Here is a 7868-nt window from a genome sequence, read left to right as displayed (position 1 = left end):
CCCTGGATCCAGTCTCTAGTACCAAAAAAAAAAAAAAAAAAAAAAAAAAAAGAGTTGACTCTGGAGCCCTTTACTGGACATCAGACTTTGTTCAGAGCTGCATCTCAGTATGTTGGCTCTTCCACCCAACCCCAGTTGCTCCCTTTTATTTCCCTGAGTCTCACTTTCCAATGAACTTTGGCCCTCCTAACTCCATGCCCACATCTGCTTCCCAGAGGACCCAACTGACACACACTACCAGGAAGAAGCAGGCAAGGAAAGAGGGTGGGTATGGCCACTCTAAGAGACCCTAGGATGTGTTTGGACCTGTACAGTAGGCACAAGATGTTTTTAGTCATTTTTTTTTCTTTTCTAATATCCCTGAAATATCAGAAAATCTCAAAGTCGTGGTGCTGGTATCTACCATGTTGTGGAAGCAAGGGGAAGCTATCCACCACCTGGGAGAGCAGAGAGGGGACCTCTAGGGAGAACCTGGACTCCGCAGCAGCACAGTATGACAAGGTTGGAACGGAGGACCAGTGGGGCCACACCCTGAGCACAGCCAGGCTGAGACAGTCGGATGCCTCGCAGGATCGGCTAGGATCTCTCTAGGTTGCTTGTTCTTATGCTTGTTCTTGGTTATAAGTCCAGAGATGGCTTAGGATATCAGTCCTGGGTTGAATTTCACTGGGTTTGCACCAAGAGAACCCAGAATCCAAACAGAGTTTATTATCCCTTCTTTGTAAATGAAAAATAGAGGCACCTTTCTAGAAGTTAATGTTCTGCTATTCTCTGACTGGCCCCACAGCCCCTGTATTACTATGATCACTGTGTGAGCATAATTTTTTTTGTTAAATAATTGAATCAAATGTACAAGATACAAGTATCCTGACATAATTGGTTTAGGCGTGGAAATTAGACCTCCAAAGAGCAATACCAAAGTATCGCTTCACCAATTAGACACCTTTAATGTTTCCAGACAGTTTGTTTGTTTAAATCTTGGTAAGTTTTACAAGGATATAAGAGTATGCCAATATATTTATATCCACTTAATTTTATTTTTGAGTCTCACTCATGACAGTTTTGGTTGAAAAATTTAGATAAGCAGGCATTTTTTGTCTATCTTGATTCTTTTTTTTTTTTTTTTTCGGGTCTGGGGATGGAACCCAGGGGCATTTGACCTCCGAGCTACACCTTCTGCTCTACTTTTTTATTCTTTATTTTGAAACAGGGTCTCACTAATTTGCAGAGGGCCTCACTGAGTAGCTGAGGCTGTCCGCGAACTGTGATCCTCTGGTCTCAGCCTCCCCAATGCTGGGATTACAAGCATGCACCACCAAACCCGGATTGATTCTTGTTTGTTTGTTTTGAGGTACTGGAAATTGAACTCAGGGGCATTCTACCTCTGAACTACATCCCCAGACCTTTTTATGTTTTGTTTAGAAACAGGGTCTTACTAAGTTACTGAGAGTCTCACTACATTGAAGAGACTGTCCTGGACCTAACAATTTTGTTACTAAGATTGCAGGTGTGAACCACCACATCTGGTTTATCTTAAAAAAAAAAAAATTAAGCTGGGTGTGGTAGCACATGCCTATCATCCTAGTACTCTGGAGGCTGAGACAAAAGGATTGCAGGTTTGAGGCCAGTTTCTGCAACTAAGTGAGATGCTGTTTCAAAAGTTAAATTAAAAAAAAAAAAGGGCTGGAAGTGTAGCTCAGGGGTAGAATGCCCTTGGGTTTAATCCCCAGTACCATAACCCCCCCACACACATTAAATTAAAAAATAAAATAAATTGAAGAGCTGGGCTTGGTGGCATCACCTATAATCTGAATGATTGGGGAAACTGAGGCAGAGGGATCACAAATTCGAGGACAGCCTGGGCAATTTAAGGAGACTTTGTCAAGAATACAAAGGGCTGGGGATGTAGCTCAGTGGTAGAGAACTCCTTCTTGGGGGGGGGCGAGATTAAAATTATTCTTCCTATAATTTCTAAACTTTTTTTTTGTGTGTGGTACTGGGGTTCCTGGAAGCCCTTCTACCTCCGGGCTACACTCCCAGACCTATTTTATATTTTTATTTGGAAACAGGGTCTCTTAAGCCAGTGTGGCTGGCTTTGAACCTGCGTGGTCCTTCTGTCTCCACCTCCAAAGTGCGGGGATTACAAGTGTGCACCACCACGCCCAGCATATTTCTAAACTTTTTAAACACAACTGTTTGTGTTCATTTTTGATCCATATAACTCCTCTTCTCTTGTCATCTGGGTTTTCTCCTCAGAAGCAAAATTTCCTACAAATATTTTCTTACACATAAGTTTTTCTTTTCCTCTCTGGTCAATTTGTTATGAGTATTGCTACAGTTGGCTCTCCTCCTCCTCCTCTTCCCCCTCCTCCTCCCTCCCCCCCTCCTCCCCCTCTTCCTCCTCCTCTTCCTCTTCCTCCTTCTTCATTATAGAAGATGGAACCCAGAAACATTCTACCTCTGGTCTAAACCCTCAGCCCTTCTTTCTTCCACTTTTCTTTTTAAATTTTTGGAACAAGTTCTCACTAAATTGCTGAGATTGGTCTTGAACCTGTGATCCTCCTGACTCAGCCTCCCAAGTACTGGGATTAAAGGTGTGCACCACTGCACCTGGCTTGGTTTACATTTTCAGTTGTTTTTGCACTCCCATGCTAGTTTGTCTTGCTAACGTCTTTATCTTACTATCTCCATGTCTGTTTGGAAACTGTTCGTCTAAGCATCCAGTAACTCAGGCTGTTTTCTGTTCTTAAAAGTTATATCTTCCTTATTAAGTCCCTCTGAGATTCCTATTTTTCCTTTCCCCACATCTTGTACAAAAACAAAAATGAATTTACAACCAATTTCTGCTTTAATTTTAACCAGTCAACCCTTTCCATGAGAGTAAAATCACCAGAATTCTTAATTATTTGTTCATCTGGTATAAATTCTCAACCGCCCTGGGCAAGTGCCTGAGTGGTTACTGCTAAGCCTGCTTTATAGCAGTAAGAATAATTAGCCTTAGATTTGTTGTCATGCTCAATTTTCTCCTAAACTTTGTTTCTAGGCTTTGTATGTTTTCCAGGGGAAATGGACAATGATTCTACAGACCTCCCTCTATTCTGCTTTATGAGCTTTATATGAAGCTCTGTGTCTGAAGGAATTTTTCTTTTATTCTCTGTGCCATAGGCCAAGAAATATGTTTATTTATTTATTTATTTATTTTTAATTTGTTGTACTGAGCATTGAACCCAAAGGCATTCTACCACTAAGCTATACCCCCGGACCCTGTTTCATTTTTTATTTTGAAACAGGATCTTACAAAGTTGCAAAGGGTCCCCCTAAATTGCTGAGACTGGCTGCAGACCTGGGATTCTGCTGGTTCAGCCTCCCAATTACCAGGCTTACAGGTGAGTGCCACTGTACCCAGCTTATACACTTATTTATTTAGGCAGTGCTGGGGATTGAACCCAGGGCCGCAACACGCTAGGTAAGCGCTCCATCATTAAGCTATATCCTGAAACCCACAGGAACTATTTTAACCTAAGTTTTCTAGAACTTTTATTCTCTGGTTATTATGCTGTATGAACAATTTAGCAATTTCCTTTTACCTGTCATGACTCCAGAAGGAAAATGGAGTAACATTGCTCTGTGAGTCTATTTAGACCTGACCTTGGCAACCGAGAGAAGAAAATAATTGAAATAGGCAAGACTCGTGTTTATTTTTGTCTGAGTTATTTCTTAACACATGACAGGAATATGAAATGCTTCGTCATTAATTATATAACACTGCTTTTAGTGGGATGCTAAAACCTTTACATTTCCTTAATGTTGAGCAGTATTTCTAAAATGGTTTTTGCCAACTGGCCATTTTTTCCCCTTTTGACTGGCCACTGTGTGTGCGCGTGCGCATGAGTGTGTGCATGTGTGTGTGCGTGTGTCTGTGTGTGTGTGTCAGAGTGAGGGGATTGAACCCAGGGGCATTCTACCTCTGAGGCACACCTCCAGCCCTTTTTTTGTTTTGTTTTGCTTTGAAACAGGGTCTCTCAAGGTTACTAAGAGTCTTGCCAAGTTGCTGAAGCTGATCTCGAACATTCTATCTTCCTTTCTCAGCCTCCCAAGTGCTAGGATTAGAGGGGTGCACCAACATGCCTGGTTAAATGTCCACTTTTTTTGTGTATGTGGTGCTAAGGATTGAACCCAGGGGCATTTTACCTCCAAGTTATACCCCTGTTATAGTTGGATATAGAATGTTCCCTAAAGAGTCCATTTATTAATGTTTGGAGCTGATGTAACTGAGTCCTGAGGATTATAATCCCAGCAGTGGTTAAATCTATTGTAAGGGATTTATCTGGGTTGTGACCTGGGCCCAGAGGGTATGGCAGGGGGTGGGCTCCTGGGAGTGCGGCCTTGGAGGCTACATGTTTCCTCCTCCCCCTGCGCTCTTGCTTAGACCTCCATGGTGTGAGGAGCACAGCCCATGTGCTGTCCCTCTCTCTTCCCTCTGAGATCTGCAGTCCCCAGCCTCACCTGGACTGAACCCCAAAACTAAGAAAATAAATCTTCTTTCCTCTAAGTAATATAGTCAGGTCTTTAGATTATGGATGTGAGAATGCTGACAGATATACCCTCAGATTTATTTTGTTTTTTTATTCGGAAACAGGGTTTTGCTAAGTTGCAGAGTACCTGCCTAAGTTGCTGAGGCTGGCTTCAAACCTGGAATCCTCCTGTCTCGGGCCTCCCAAGTACCGGGATTACAAGCGTGTGCTGCCACACTCAACTAAATGGCCACGTTTTAAATGTAACTTAACATGACTATTCAAATTTTTCACACAGCCTAAGTGGAAAAATAAAAAGATTTTTAAGTTGAAAAGCACTATCTTTTATACTTTGAAAATATGAATTTGAATAAAAGTCCAGAATTTAGAGAGGAGAAAAAACATGAGATTGTCTATTATAGTGTTCCATAATATGATGAATTCTCTCTAACACATTGTCGAGATACACAATTTAAATTTTGTTTAAATGCCTTCATTGTAAAGAGTGCTAATCAGAGATTAAGAAAGTAATTTATTTTGAGTCTGAATCTTCTGGAAACTTCTACTTGATACTCAGTTTTCCTTCTGGTGTAACATATATCATGGCTATGTTCTCCTATAGTGCAGTTCTGTATATATTTAATAATCTGTCACACATTTCCTTACTTTTGTCCTTTAAAAGTTAAACATTAACACTTCCTTCAACCATTTTTTATAGCTTTCAATTCTTTCTCCACCCCACCTAATTTGTGAATGACACTCTTAAATGTATGTATGAAGTTATACCCAATTCTTACTTTCAAGAATACTTTATAAGAAAGTAAAAACACAACTCACAGAATGGAGAATATATTTGTAAATCCTGTAACAAATTAAAAACTTGTATCTAGAATATAGGAGGAATTATTACAATTTAAAGATAAAAACAAATAATCCAATTAAAAGATGGGTAATTATTGAGACTCTCAACATCTTAACAAGACCCTGCTTTGAAATAAGAAAAAAAAAGAAAAAAGGGTGGAGTGTGGAAGGTGGAGCTAGGAGGTGATGCCTCTGGATTCAATCTCCAGTAATAATAACAACAAACAAACAAAAAAGAAAAAGAAAAGAAAGGTATGCAAAAGATTTAAATTGACAATTCTTCAAAGAAGATATTCAAAGGGCCAAAAAGCATATAAAAAACGTTCAACATCTTAGTCGTTAGGGAAATTTAAATCAAGATAACAAATGAGATACCTCTTTACAGTACTAAAATGGCTACAATAAAAAACGATGATATTACAAGTCTTAGAAAGAATGTAGAAAAATTAGAATTTCTTGCATCACTGGTAGAAAATGTAATAACATGGTACAATAACCACACTGGAAAATGGTTTGGCCATTCTCCAGAAGTGAAAGAGGGCTACCCTTTGACTAAGCAAGGCATGGGGGCTGCAGCTAAAAGTGTCGGCAGAGGCACGACACGAGGATCTTCCAGAACGGGCAATCACGTGTGAATTTTAGACTTAGAAATCTGTGAAAGAAAAAGGAAAGCTATCGTTTAGTGGATTGAAGGAAAGTAAAAAGCCCAGATTTTATTTTATTTCTGGGGTGGTTATTTTTAAAAATACTAAAACAACTAAATTTATTTTCATTCTCCAACCTAAGTTCTCCTTATCTCCAATTGCTCTCCAGCAATTCACTGTGTGCCTTACATGTGCTCTCAGAGAAACTTCAGTCAAGTGGAATAGAACTCACACTCCTGGGCAGGGCTGTCGTTCTTCTGTTTGACAAGAAAACTTGTCACATGTGTGAACATGTTCTCTGTGGGTCAACAGAGAGACTCAGGATGGAAGCCTCATGAAGACTTCCTTCCTTCTCTTTTCTTATCTCTCTTTCCTTCCCTTATTTTCTCCCTCCCTCTTTCTTCCACAAAATAATCCCAAATAGGAGGCTGAAACAGGAGGCTCACAGGTTTGTAGTCAGCCTCAGCTTCATAGCTGAAATTCCCAGCAACCTAGCGAGGCTCTATTTCAAAAATAAAATAAAATAAAATAAAATAAAATAAAATAAAATAATAAAAAGGGCTGGGTGTGTAGCCCTGAGGTAGAATGTCCTGATTTCAATACCCAGAACTTCCCCTCACCCCCATCCCCAAAAAACCCCAAAATGCCTAAAGTGGAAAACTAGAACCCTTGGGGCAAGGAGGTCCTTTATAGCTTCTTTCAGCAACTTGAATTCCCTTGCTTAAGAGCCAACCACTCTCTATTACCCTCGATTCTCAGTCCCAATCCTTGGCCCTCTCCTCTTCTCAAAAGGCATCCTAAGAAGCTCATCTACCCTCTGATTCTGCTTTAGTCAGCAGCAATCTGGACATTTTAACCTCTTCGTTTTCATTTGCAACAAACCCAGACTTGTGAGCCATTTCCTCCTATACAGAGCACGTGGTTGTGAACACGGCCTTTCGTTCTACTGTTGCTGCTACTAGGGAGCTTTGTTGAGCATTCGTGTTCTAGGTGCCCTGCTAAGTCCTTCCCTTGTGTCCACTGACCCTCAATGTCCTGAGGCAAGAACTGTTGTTTATTGACTTTACAGATACGGATGCGCACCTCTCTCACATAGCTAGGAGGTGAAAAAACTTGGTTTTCCACCCAAACCTGTATATTTAGACAACCTTGACTGGTAGCTTTGTGTTATTACTGCTTGTCTTCATTACAACTCTTTGAACCCTTGGATTTCAGGGCAGTACAGTTTGAGGGGGGGGTTGATAAGATATACATAGCATTTATCATTTTAACTATTGTTAAGTGTATAATTTAGTGTCACTAAGTATATTCACAATGCTGTACAACATCCCCATGCTCCATTTGCAGAACATTTTCATCATTCCAAATAGAAAACCTATACCCATTAAACAGTAACTTCTTATTCTGTGCCCTCCCAGACACTAGTAACTTTTATTCTACTTTCTGTCTCTATAACTTTGCATAGTTTATGCATCCCACATTTGGAAATCATATTATATTTTTTCCTTTTGTTAGACTAATACAGTTTTGTAGGATGAATGACTGCATAACCAGGCATGGTGGCGCATGCTTATAATCCCAGTACTTGGGAGGCTGAGACAGAAAGACTGCAGGTTCAAGGTCAGCCTTAGTAAGTTAGTGAGACCCTCAGCAATGTAATGAGACCCTGTTTCAGGATAAAAAATAAAAAGAAAGAACCAGGAGTATAGCTTGGATTCAAGCCCCAGAACCAAAAAAAAATAAAATAAAATAAAAAATAAAAAATGAAAAAACTCCACGAAAATCAAAACAAAAGAAAGAAAAGAAAAAGAGAAAGAATAAACAAATGAATGGTTCCTATCCACTTAAG

The sequence above is a fragment of the Muscardinus avellanarius genome (genome assembly GCF_963383645.1).
Source record: "Muscardinus avellanarius genome assembly, chromosome: 2".
NCBI lineage: Eukaryota > Metazoa > Chordata > Mammalia > Rodentia > Gliridae > Muscardinus > Muscardinus avellanarius.
This window is presented reverse-complemented; position numbering follows the sequence as displayed.